This window comes from Malaya genurostris, chromosome 2 (genome assembly GCF_030247185.1).
Source record: "Malaya genurostris strain Urasoe2022 chromosome 2, Malgen_1.1, whole genome shotgun sequence".
Taxonomy (NCBI): Eukaryota; Metazoa; Arthropoda; class Insecta; order Diptera; family Culicidae; genus Malaya; species Malaya genurostris.
In genome coordinates this window covers 76,988,097-77,002,183 of record NC_080571.1, presented here as the reverse complement: position 1 = coordinate 77,002,183, position 14,087 = coordinate 76,988,097, and positions in this window count along the sequence as shown.

Here is a 14,087-nt window from a genome sequence, read left to right as displayed (position 1 = left end):
CGTCTCACCCTGAGCCCTAAATGAGGTTTTAATTCGATACGGCTGCCGAGGTAGGAAATTGATGGAATGCAGGTCTCCGATTGAGTGGACCCAGGCTATCAAGCTGAAATGCATTAAAAATAAATGAATGAATGAATGAATGAATGACACCATATGGTAGGCTCACTGAAATTGTTTCAGATCAACTTCCATTTGTTTACTGATGCGAGAAGAATTTTTTTTCCACCGGAATTCAAGAATTCACTTATACATAACGCTGTTGAAATAATTTTATTTAAAAAGATTTTGACTGATACGTATTTTGCACGTTATTTTTTAAGAAAAGCAAAACAAATGCCAGTCCCCTTCTTGGGTCGCATTCGACACACCACACAAGTAGGCATTGACAGTTTGTCAAATTATTATAAATATTTATTTTTCAAAATTGTTTAAATTAATCAGTTTGAATGGCAGAAAAGTGTCCGTCAACAGAAATTAGGTTTCTGTTGCTATTTCAAAATAATAATAACCATAATAACCAGCTTTTGTTTATTTCCGGAATGCCGCCTGAATCAACAACAACAACAACAAAAACTATGTACGACCAACAGTGAATGTGCCATCTGCCTGGAACTACTGGATGACCAGATCAAGTCACTGGAATGCATGCACACTTATCACGAACGTTGCATCGACATGTGGTTGGTGCGCAAAATGGAATGCCCCAAGTGCCGAACGGTCACTCGGGTCAAGCCGAGACAGGCGGCCATTACAGCCCGAAGACGTTCGCGCCGTATAAGCATCGGCCCATTGGGCAGGATACCGTACCGGCTGGCAATGACGAGACGGGATAGTACCGGTCACTGATTGAAGGATTGTTTATTGCTTATAAAAGTTGGATGTTTAGTAAATCATGTTGTTACTTGTTCTATAATTTTGATTTAAAATTATTTGAAATCATCATTTCCTCATCAGGGGAACTGCATCCTGTCTGTTTGTAGTGAATCTCGCCGACAACAGTCTATCGCTTCTTTTTGAATTGGCGCTCTCAATATTTTTTCTAATGGGCGTGACGTGATTTGCACGATTTGGAGTCATCACATTCTTGTAAGTGGACAGCTCTTCTAGTCAATTCACGTTTGCAACCACTTTTTTCTACGATTTTGCGACATCTGGCATTCGATTTCCCACCAATTCGGTCTTGCTTGTGTTCAACAAACGTTCTCCGAATACTTGGATTACATTGGGAACAGTTAGTTTGACCACATTCGTTAATTTTGCGTGCGAAGAGCTTGGATTTTCGAGATACACGAGCAAAATTTTGACGCTCTACTACTCTTGCTTCGATATCACTTCAACAACCGAGAGAAGCAAATGTCAAAATTTAACAGAAGCAATGATGCTTATTGATATAGAAGGTAACATAGCGTACTCTAATGTCATTTTCGCTGACCCAGGGTAGTTTCAACAAACAAACACTTTTCACGAAACTGTGTTGATTTCGCAATTAGCAACGGGGGTTCAAGCAATCCTGATACAACAACCAGGTTCGAAACTGACTCGATTTTCAGCTCAAGCGAAAACGATATAAGTATGTTAGTCTGCTTGTAATAGCAATGCGATCAATTTAACAAGGACAAAAACTTTCGAGCTTCACATAAGAACTTTTAAAGTTTAAATGCTGTCATGGGATGTCAGAGCTTTACACCATCCCCGGCTATCAGGAATCAGGAATCAGAACAAATTGGCTCAAATGGCACGTTCCCCTTGATATTTGGAGATTTGTGCATTGCCATCAATATGTTTTTAGCATCATTTTCCCGATATATAAGAGGGAAGGATTGAAAGGAAATGGTAAGGGTTGGACTAGGAGGATGGGAAAAATTGACGACACAAAAACACATAAAAGCAGAAGTAAATTCTGCACCCCTAAGAGATGCTGAACAATCTGCTGAGGATCACATTTAGTGGAAGCAGAAGGAAATTCTGAACCTCTACGAGGTCCAGAACAGTCTGCTGTTAATAAAACCTCCAACCCCCGAGAGGATTTAGAGATCTTACAAAAGCGACACCATTCTGCACTCCCGGAAGAATGCAGAACGACTCGCAGTATGTAAGAGCAGAAGTGAATTCGGTACCCCCCAAAGGATGCCAAACAATCTGCTAAACCCTATTTAAGGTGAATACAGAAGGGATTCATTCACTCCAGGAAGAACGATGAACCCTTCTGACTATAGCTCCTTACCACATTGGGTGAGAAACGAGAGAATATCCTTCAATTTTAGCTCCGCATACACAGACTCAACCATGTATGGAGAACCAAAAACCCGGATACGTAGCTGCGTCAATGCGGGACAGTTACATATCAGATGATATGAAGTACCATAATCGCATTCACACAAATCACACGAATAATACTCAGCACGTTGAATAGTAGCCATGTGATAATTGAGTTTGCAATGTCCAGTCAGAGCTCTGACCAGAATACTTCAATGATACTTGGAGAAATGCAGTAGACACTTTGATATTTTCAGATTTAAATCTGGTAGAAATGCTTTTGTCTGAGCGCAAGTTTGCAAGCTGCGTCAGTAGCTGGCATGTTTGGATGCAGCCCAAGAACGTATCTTGTGCTTTATACAACTAGTTGAAAGTGGTAAAGCTGGTTCAGGACCAACGAAATCATTCGTTGCACCAGCTCTAGCCAACTCATCAGCCCATTCATTTCCAGTAATACCAGAATGGCCGGGTACCCATAAGAAGTAAACAGCATTTGAAATGCTGAGGTCTTCAATTTGAGTTCGGCATGCGATCACTAGATTCGACCGTGAGTCATTCGAACTGAGTGCTTTTAAGGCTGCCTGACTGTCGGAACAAAAATAAATACGTTTACCACAGATCCTCTGCTGAAGTGCCGATTGTACTCCACACAGAATTGCGTAGATTTCTGCTTGGAACACAGTACAGTATCTACCAAGTGAATGAGACTGCTCCAGCCTATTTCACGACAGTAGATACCAGCACCAGCACGACCATTCAACAGAGAACCGTCCGTATAACAAACTATGTGTTCATCAAGTTGTCGTTCCAGACAACCAGACAATCATTCCTAACGAAGAGGATAGCTCACATTGAATGTTTTAAAAGGAAAACTGCATGTGAGTGTTAGGTCACTAGGAGCGAATAAATACTCATCCCACGTAACCATTTGAGACCACAAGCGAGTGTGGCTAGTAGCATAATCCAAAGGGTTACTGTTCCAAAGCCTATAACCTTAAGACGGTATGCACAAGATAATGCTTCTTGTTTTAGGAACACATGTAGTGGTTTAATGCACAGTAGCGCCTCTAGAGCAGCAGTAGGAGTTGTCGTGAATGCTCCTGTCATCGCCATTAGGACCATCCTTTGGAGATGATTTAGCTTTGACTGAACTGTCGCGACTTCTCCTTTCTGCCACCATACAAGACATCCATATGCTAAAATTGGTCTAACAATAGTTGTGTAGATCCAATGAATATATCTGGGTTTGAGTCCCCACGATTTTACAAAAGCTCGTCTGCATTGGCCGAAAGCCATGCAAGCTCTTTCAATCCTGAAGTCAATGTGAGCAGATCAATTCAGTTTTGAGTCAAGAATAACCCCGACGTATTTAACTTGATCGACCACAGTGAACCCTGAACCAAAGAACTGCAACGGACGAGCTTCTGTAATTATCCTACGATGAGTGAAAAGCACGATTGATGTTTTGCCCGGATTTACAGATAATCCAACCTGACAACACCATTGTTCAACAGATCGCAGGGCTTGCTGCATTAAATCAAAGAGAGTGTTAATGCTTATACCGGTCATCAATATATGATAATCGTCGGCAAAACCATAAGTCGGAAATAGGAGGTTATTAAGTTTCCTTAACAAACTATCAGTGACTAGGTTCCATAAAAGTGGGGATAGTACACCACCTTGAGGAAAAACCCAAGATATTCCGTTCACGACTGCAATGTTTAACCTCCTGCAGCCATTCAGCCATCGGCACGGAAATACACCTTGACTTAGGAGTTCCTATTTTTGTGGCCTTTTATGACATGGAACAGGAAACCAGTGGATCAATTCTTGGTAAAAAATAATTCCGCCGGATGCCACACGGCTTACCTGTTTGGTGGACTTATACCACCGGTACAGGTGGACCGTAGCGTTATTCTTAGCCAGTTGGGAAACCGCTACCGACACTACACGGCTATCTAGGCTGCTCAGAGAGGGAAGTTAACATTGATGGTCAACTTCCATGGATGGCCGAGCAGCGATAACGATACAAGTATGTTAGTCTGCTTGTAATGGCAATGCGATCAATTTAACAAGGACAAAAACTTTCGAGCTTCACATGAGAACTTTTAAAGTTTAAATGCTGTCATGGGATGTCAGAGCTTTACACCATCCCCGGCTAGCTAAAGATGAAGATCTGCAGGAACTATGCAAAACTGTTTGTAATTTAAAAAGGAATAAATCGCTCAAACAAAAATTTTTGTTATAATTCTAGATTCAAAGAAATTCTTAGTATTATTTATGGAAACATAAGTTACACGAGAAAGCCATCAGTGCACCACTAGGTGGATTAAAACAGATTTTGTATCATAATTATCTTTTTCGGTCAATCTTTGAATTCTTGAAAAAGTCATATTTTTTACAGAGTGCCTAATCGATTTCCTACCACTTCCTTTTGGAGAGCATTGGTAGGAAACCTTCGACAGTTTCCGAGTATAATCGATTTCAAACAAAATAACACTCTCTCTTCTTTAAAATCAGAATCTTGACTCAAATTGGACCTCAACCCGTGCAAAACCAAATGTTTGTCATACTGAAGATATGTGCAAAGTTTAATCTAAATCCGAGCAAGTCGATTCTGATTTTGCCACGTTTTTTTCTGTTGATAGTTTCTGAGATTGCTTCAAACGACTGCAAGCGAGTTCCTTGCAACAGCCGTATAATTTTCTTTACGTTTCGTCTTCGACTCGTCATTGTAGAACAGTTTATGATGATCTGTTATTTCACCTACCAGCTCAAAAAATTTGGATTTGCAAACAAGAAAAACTGGCAGCCCCAGTAGTGTTTCACTCGTGTTTCAAATATAGAAAACCTTTTTTAATCCACCTAGTGGTGAAATGATGCCTTTCTCATATTACCTATATTTTCGAAAACATCACTAGAAGATTCTGTCAAGATTTTTGATGTACAGGGTCCGGCACTCGAAGTGTAACCAACTTCAGACCGCTCGCGCAGCTGACGCACGGGCATCAGCTCTCTAGAAATTTGCTAAATGACAGTTCGGAGTTGCATTTTTTACAAGCACAAGAAAGCATTTTGCCAAAAGTGAACGCGAAAAAAAAATCTTCACTTGAGAGAGCGAAGGAGTTGCTTCGTTTGGCCGAAAGCGGTCAATTTCCGAACATTGTATTTACTGACGAGAAAATTTTTCCAATTGAGCAATTCGTAAACTCTCAAAACGATAGGGTTTACTTGACCGACCATTCATACGAGAATTTGAGTCATCGATTGACCACCGGGAGGCAGCACCCGCAACAGATAATGGTTTGGGCCGCTGTAACCGCAGATGGGCGCTCTCCAATCGTTTTCATCGAGCCTGGCGTCAAGGTAAATGCGACATATTATCGGGAAAGTATTCTGGAGGTTGCTTTGAAGGCGTGGACAGACAAACATTTCGGTGGCAGACCATGGACGTTCCAGCAGGACTCGGCACCGTCTCACAAAGCTCGAGTGAACCAAGATTGGCTGAAAAACAACGTTCCGAACTTCATCACGTCCACACAATGGCTCTCGAATTCACCAGATGCGAATCCAATGGATTATTCTCTTTGGGCCATTTTGGAAAGCAAAGTCCGAACTAAAAGATACACCAGTCTCGAGGCGCTGAAAAAAGTTATTGTCCGCGAGTGGGCCTAAATACCTGCAAGTCACATTCGGGCAGCTTGCGATTCGTTTTTTGACCGTCTCAAGGCCATAGTCAAGGCAAAAGGTGGTCATATCGAGCAAAAGTGAATTGATTCTGAATTTTGTATTATTTTTACACATTTTGTACTTTGAATTAAGTAAAAGTAATTTTCCAAACTGAATTTATGGCCTTTTTAATTGGTTACACTTCGAGTGCCGGACCCTGTAGAACACATCTTTGTTTTCTATATAGGGGTGAAAATTAGAAACTCAAGGAAAAGTACACGTAGAAATGTGGTCAGGTTTTCACCATTTGATTGGAAATATTTCTAAGTTTCGATTTGAATGTATCAAGACACGTATTTTCAATTATGCATGATTAAAATTTTGATAAATAGCTACCAGTGTCATACTTTGTCTGCTAAAAATCTCCGGCATACCGGATTTCCCTGCCATAGGCGACGGTTTTGAAGGAGTAAACGACATATCAATGGAGACGCATCGCTCTGATTGGTCAGTCGATGCGAAACTGTTCGAAGCACGCGAATCTATAAATATAAGCGAAATTATAGCTAACGGGTCAGTCCTACGCGTAACATGCTAGAGGTAGGTTGTTGCTAGACAGCAAGACAAAAATTGCCATAAAACGATTTGCTTTGATCTTGTGTCATGCGAGTTTGGATGAAATGCTTTGTTATGTTGCTCTGCAAGAATCTCAGGGTAAATTTTAATTGCCTAAAATTAATTTCTAATTTAAATATGATGAACTCGATTTATTATCGAAATCGGTAGAGTAATGGTAAAGAACTGAACGCTATAAAACTGCATGCATGCAAAACTTGACTACAAGCTTGACGAAAAGATGGATAAATATCAAAATCCGTTACGCTAGTATGCTCGTAGGTACAAATGCATATATTTGGGCTAATCATGTAAATTCGGTAATTTCGTCGGATACAAGACAAACACGAATCAAGGCAAACAGACTCCGGGTTCGCGTGTTCGATGTTGGTTCCTAATACACTGAGGTCTTTTGTTACGCGGGAGATACGCACCTCGTACATTCAGGAATCCGCATATAAAATAGCGTTGCTTCGGAAATCCTCGTAAAAAGACGCGTAATAAACTTGTTCCTCATCAATAGCTCGAACAACAGTTCGCTTTCTCATCTCATCCTAGTCAGTCTATAAAACAAAACCACTTACGTTCGGGACAGAAGAAACCAAGTACAGTATTGTGTAGTGAACAATAGAACGACCTCGAAATGAGTGAACCAAACGAACAAAAGCTACCGCAAATGCATCTTGACATTAAACGTGTGCATTTACTTCAATGCAATAAGACCAATAATGTAGTTTATATCCAGTTCTATAAAGAGTTGTATGCAATTCAATTCGCTAAAGACAATAATAATGTGCACTATGTGGAGCATGAAAATATCAAGTACAACATTCCAGTATATATGGAAGATAGTGCTATAAAAGTGCGTGTGTATGATCTTCCCTCAAGCGTCATCGATCTTCATATTCATATGTCGCAATACGGAGAGATTTACTCTATCGAAAAAGAAAAAATGGAAGAATTTTTTACCCGGTATTTTAAATGGCGTACGTTTGTTACGCATGCCTATACCTTCTTATGTGACATTCGGTCAGGATACAAGAATCCCGTGCAAATCACTTGTTACCTATGACAATCAGATGGCCACATGTTAATATTGCCAAAAAGCTGTTCACTACGGTAAGCCATATGATAAACAAACAACAAACATGTGTGGACAAGAAGACAACTACACCAAACGCAAGCAACTCCAGTACACCTGTGATAGTCACCAACAACAGTGCATCCCGTTCAACGAAACCATCCAACGTATCAACAAAGGTACACCAGCTGCAGCTAACAATTTACCATCCAACCAATCAGCAACTAGCAACGAAATCAACAACAATACCACCGATGCGGCAATGAATGACGAGACGAACCGCGAACAAACTGCCCCTCAATCCTCGCAGGAGAAAAATGGAAGCTCCTCTAAAAACTCAGCTAAATCGGGCCATTATTTGTCACATACAAACATACATACATTCCCACGCACAAACACACATACACACACAGAAATTTGCTCAGTTCGTCGAGCTGAGTCGAATGGTATATGACATTCGACGCTCCGGGCCTCGATTCAAAAATCGGTTTTTCACAGTGATTGCATAGCCTTTCTGTATGAGAAAGGCAAAAACACAACGACATCGTATGCCAATTTTAATTTTAATTTTTGACAGAAGAACTGTTCGAACAAATAAAAGTAGAACGGCTTGCTGGGGATACGTTTGTTCCAGTTTCAGTTCTACTATAGATATTCCATATAAAACTGCTGGCTGCTGAATTTGCTCTTAAATTTTCGCTATTTGTTTGGTTTGGTTTGGTTTGGTTTTGCACAGGAGTGTAGTGTGCTTTGCGGTTTATGAGGAACTACTAGGTGGCATAATAGTTCATCATAAACTGTTATACCCTGATGAGTCGAAGACGAAACGTAAAGAAAATTGCTGTAAGGCTAATCTCTAAATGAAAATCGCTAGATTTTTCGACTCTGCCTCTGTCCGTTGTTAGATTTTCGTACAGCAATTTTAAATACTAAATTCGAATGACTCTTTGCCTTTTACAAACACGTTTCAGTACTAACTATTGATAACATTATTTGAAAATCGTTTCGAATGGAAGTCACTCATTTCAAGTTGTTAATATCTTTGAAATTCTTCCTATACAAGTAACGGTTGAATGTATTTCCAAGCATCATCAAACCGATCACTTATGTAAATAGTCCTGAAACAATCCGGCAACACAAACAACATCCCTCTCATTGATTTGTAGGACCATTTGACAGATTCAACCATAAATTGACAATGACATAACGCAACGAGTGTCATTCATTTGATTACACCGAGGCACCAAAGCTCAATGCCAAGAATAGCAATTAATGAGATGCAATAAAAAGGAATCGTCTCCCTATTCTTGTTCCAGTGTCGTCTCTTCTTTCAGGCTCTGGGGTTCTGTTTTGTCTATTGTTAGATGGTCTGCATCTCATTTCCAACTCCGGACCATCATGCGACGTCAGTCAGCTGACTGACTACGGAGAGGTCCCGGGATTTGCAAACCCGAAAGCAGATCGGTAGAAGATCAAGCACACTGAACTGAATTGAACTGATCCAGGAAACCGGGCTCGTCGTTTCTTTCTTTTTTCTTCACGATTGCCACGAGGGTCCATGATTCAGATTACCCTGGCCGTCCGTTCGTCCGTGGCTGAGCCTCGAAGGAAGGTGAGTGAGGTGCCGGAATGATGATGCGGACCGAGGTAAAATTTATACCTGCAAGCGCACATTTTTTCCTTCTGTGGGATATTTTCCCACGTTTTTTTGTTCTTCCTCCTTCTTCCTTTCGGTTCCATTCCATTTCGAAGTCCTGACGCTTGCGCAAAGATGTACCTTCCAACTAGTGAACCCCGGCAGCCAAGTCGGTTAGACTCTGCGCTATCCCGGGGCGAGTGTAGCGAAAGAAGCAATCAGTCAGTCAGTGTTTTTACGACGAAGTTTCCGAACGGGACTATGTCCAGGATCGAAACACACAGACACACACACGGGAAATTTGTAGCTTACAATAATGCGACATCATAATGGATATCGTCGGAATCGTGTCCGTTTCATTCATCTGTAGGGATCCTTATGGCGATGGAAGGGAAAAAATTGCTTTGTCCGTTCGAAGTCCCATGGTCATGCGTTGAATCGAACAGTAGTAGGATCACGTTTTTTTTTTGCTTTTTGCGAAACAAGATCGGTGTGTTGTTAATTTGAAACCATCCTAGAATTAATTGAGTTGATTGCTTAATTTGGAAAAATAGATCGGTAATAGAGTGAATGATGTTTTCTTATTATTTCGCTTGCTTATTTTTCGAGAGTCATGAAAATTTATTCCTGTTTTAAAACTTAACATAAGGCGGAATGAAATTGATTCTGTATCACATTAAACGATCGCTTCTGCCCCTGTATCATTAATTCCCGTGAGTTCCTAGTGAAAGGGAAGCTGAAATGAGCGAGCATATGCCACATCAAACCAAACGATAACGAAACCAGTGACGACAACCGAAGGAACGCCACGAAAGTGATAAGAGCCTGCGCGAAAGGGAAACGGACCAAAATTTTCCAGTCATTAAATTGTTCGGTCCTCTGGCTGGACCCAGCATACAGATACCTTGGCCAGATGTGACTCTCGCTGGCCACGGCGGAGCACCAGTTTTTTTTTTGTTTTAGTAATGACGGCTCGAAAAAAAAAGTAACTGATAACAATCAGCCAGAAAGCGAACCTTGAAAAGGCGGTTTTTTCACGCAGCTTCCCTTTTGCGCAAAGAATGTTTTAATTAAAAACAAGTTGCCAGGTCGGAATTGTTCTACCGCGCAGTAAACAACATCACCGAATGCGTCCAGATTCTTCCCGGAGACTGGTTTAAGTCCATTCAAGTTGCTCCCTGCCATTGCCGTGTCCAGCATTCCGCGTCCATGGCAGGATCAAAAGATAATTGCGTTCATGACGGGCAGGTGCATTGTTCCAAATTTCGTGCACTTCGCAACTTTCTTTCAAGTACTGCAGGAGATTCGAAAAGTGAACCCGAAAGAAAAAAAAACAGAGTACAACACACCACCACCAATCCTGGAGCCATCGAAAGTCAATGAACCAGTTCGGAGAGAAAATTACATAAAAATTAGTGTAAAGCCCATGTTTGCAATAAACTGAAAAAAATTTAATAAAAAATAAAAGCAGTCCACGGGAAGCAAACGAAAATTGCACCGGTCACGATGACGACGACGACGAGATGCTGCAGCAGGGAATAAAAACCGGCGAGACTGGCGAGCGAGAGAAAGACTGATACAGAAGAAAAAAAAACCGGACCCCATTCAGTTCCTGAAGAGTGCTTCCAATAAATCACTTCATCGAAAAACCGGTTGGCAGGTAAATAGGAACCATCGGTACCGGGCCCGAGAGGTCACCCCGGATTTCGGCAACCTGCGTGGTGCGAAATCACTCAGCGTGACGGCGGTTCACTACCGAGTCAAAACTACACTCACCTTTTGCGGCATACCTCACCGATAACGGATGGACCACGAAGTCAAATATGGCTCAGGGTCCGAGGAATCAAGAGTGCCTTGCTAATTCAATAGTTATGATAGATTTTAAATGCAGCTATTTAATTTTTTTTTTGTTATTTTCATTACTTTGTGTAGGAAAGTAATTCGAGAGAGTGATCTGAGTGTTGTTTGTCAACTACTTCAAATGCGAATGCTAATATAATGCTACTTCCGAACTGAACATTTTTACCGCACATTTTTCTACCGTAGCGAGCTACATAGTTTTTTAAATAACTATTTATTGGAATATGAGTTAAAATTAAATAATTAAGATTTAAATTGGGTGTTCAGCCACAAGTGGTGACTTTTCAGCCCTATTATATACATGATTTGGTTATTACCATGAGGACATCATTTGCTTCCGCAATTCTGAGATTTTTGTGTAGGGAAAATTCTAAACCTACTTGTATTGTGTAATGGGGAAAAGGAACTTATATACTAACTTACTAACTAATACAGAGAGCGAATAGATTCAATTGAAGAGTGCATCGATTTTTGTCGGAATTTGCTTATAATATTATGTGACATTCAGGGTTGTTACGAAAAATTTCAAAATCAAAACGCGCGAAATCCGCGCGAAGTCAAAAACTAAAACGCGCCAAATCCGCGCGAAATTGAAAACTGAAACGCGCAATGTAAGAGTGAAGTGTTAGACAACTATTTTTATGCAAGTGATAATTTCCGCAGAACTTGAAAATTCACTTAAATATAATTAAAAAATCTGCATAAGTTTGTCATATGAACGCAATAAATAAGTCCGCATACAATAAGTCACTTCGAGAAATCCCATAAAAATGATTGCATTTTTTATTCTACAGCTTTTTCGATGTCCTTATTTAATTAATAAAAAATAAAAATGCTTACAATTGTGATATGGAAAGAAGTTAAACAGATTTTAGCGAAGACATTTTTTTTTGTTTCAACATCTTGCTCGACCAGCATTTCCTTCTTGGTAAAAAAGAATTTCAAGGTAGACCACATCAGGATGATCTGATTTACTCTGTTTATTTTCAGTTTCAATTATAATAGAGCCTTCTCCTGTTGTAAGACTTTACTATGAATGTAATCTTTTGTTCTTTTGTTTGGATCTGGGAAAAGCCCACTGGAATTAGTATCTGTCAAACTTGTTCTCCAGCAGGCATAAAACCTCCTCCTATTTTGCATTAATAGATTAAAATTATCCAAATGATACATTTCCTTAAATCTAGTGCTTCTATAGTAACTAAATCTAATGAGACAGTAACATAAGAAACGATTTCTTGATAACACTACGTGATAAATGAAAGTCGAAAGAATTGAATCATTTTTTTAATATGCGGCACATGCTAGCGATGTGCTCGTTATATCCATAATTAGTTCCAACATAGGGAATCCGAAGAAAAAAATAGGATCGAAGATTACGACATCGAATGACAAACTGTAACAATTGCAATTACTCGGAGCAATCGATCTGCGACTGAAGTATGTCTGCCACTAAACCAGCCTTACAAACATCTCGATGGACAAATAATGAATCGAGACCAATCAGTTTGCAGCGGTCATGGTAACTCGGTAAGTTTAAAGGATATCTCCATGGAAGACGTCGGAGAGTTAATCGGACAAATTTGCGTTAAATCGCTTCAATGCGTTGGATATCGTTTTGGTAATAAGGTGACCAAATAACCGCAGCATATTCCAGTTGAGTGAACTAAAGCGCAATACGGAGCTTACAAGCAATTTACACCAGAGATTTTTTAATAACACGAATAATGAATCCTAATAGCTTACAGGTTTAGAACATAGTAAGCTCTATGTGCTCTTTAAAATTTATAGTTGATTCCAGAAAAACACCCAGGTCCTTAACAAACGATGCGCGTTCGAGAACAGTTTGTGAAATATTATAGTCGGACTTGAATACAGACTTTTTGTTACTAAAAGAGAGATGACGGAGCATTTAGTAGCTTTTAAAACCATTTTGAAATATGAAATATGGAAGACATCGGCGAACGTTAGTTTCATACAATTGATCGAAAAATTTAGATCCTTGAGATACAATAAAACTATAAAAGGTCCACGGTGACTTCCTTGAGGAACTCCAGAGGTAACAGCAAATGGTGAGGTTGTACAGACTCCTATTTTCAATATCATTCCATGACCAGTTAGATATGATCGAAGCCAATTAAAATATAATCCGTTTAATCCCAGTCTACTTAACTTGGAGATCGTTATGTGATGATTGATTTTGTCGAACGAAACAGCGAAATCGGTGTGTATAGAATATACTTGTAGTCGTACTTGTAAAGAACGTAAGATGAAGGAAGTGTAGATTACTAAATTTGGGGAAGTTGAAGGCTTTGGCATGAATCCATGCTGAGTCTCAGATACGTAGTCAGAGCAACTATGTGTTATAAAATCCAGAACTATAATTTCAAACAGCTTCGATACAGCGCGCAAAGCAGCAATTCCACGGTAGTTGGATAACTTCTTCGTTTCTTTTATTGTCAGACTTCGCTTCGTAAGCATGTCGTGCAAATTTTGCTTTAAGAATGCGATTTTTATCATACACAAAATTTGTTACCATATTATTTAAGAATCGCATTCCATTTATCCATTCTTTGAATCATTGAACGTATTTTCACTGAGACTATATCTTCCATCAGACATCAATATCCTTGAGTGCGAAAATCTTTTTTCGATTTCAGCATTGGAATGGGAAAACGCAATCGCATATATCGAAACGTTTTTGTAATTCCTGGTAACAGCTCTGTTGAAATAGCAACTTGTATCACTCGTAATTGAAAAGCATAAAATCGAAATTTTGTTCACTGAAAAAAAGGTTTGCTAGAACCGCCTTCTAGTAAATTGCGTTTCGATTTCGAGTGATACAAGTTGCTATTTCAACAGAGCTGTTACCAGGATATACACATGTTTTTTTTGAATTCGCGCGAAATCTTAGGAGAAACCGCGCTAAATCCGCGAAATCCGCGCGACCGTAACAACCCTGGACATTACATC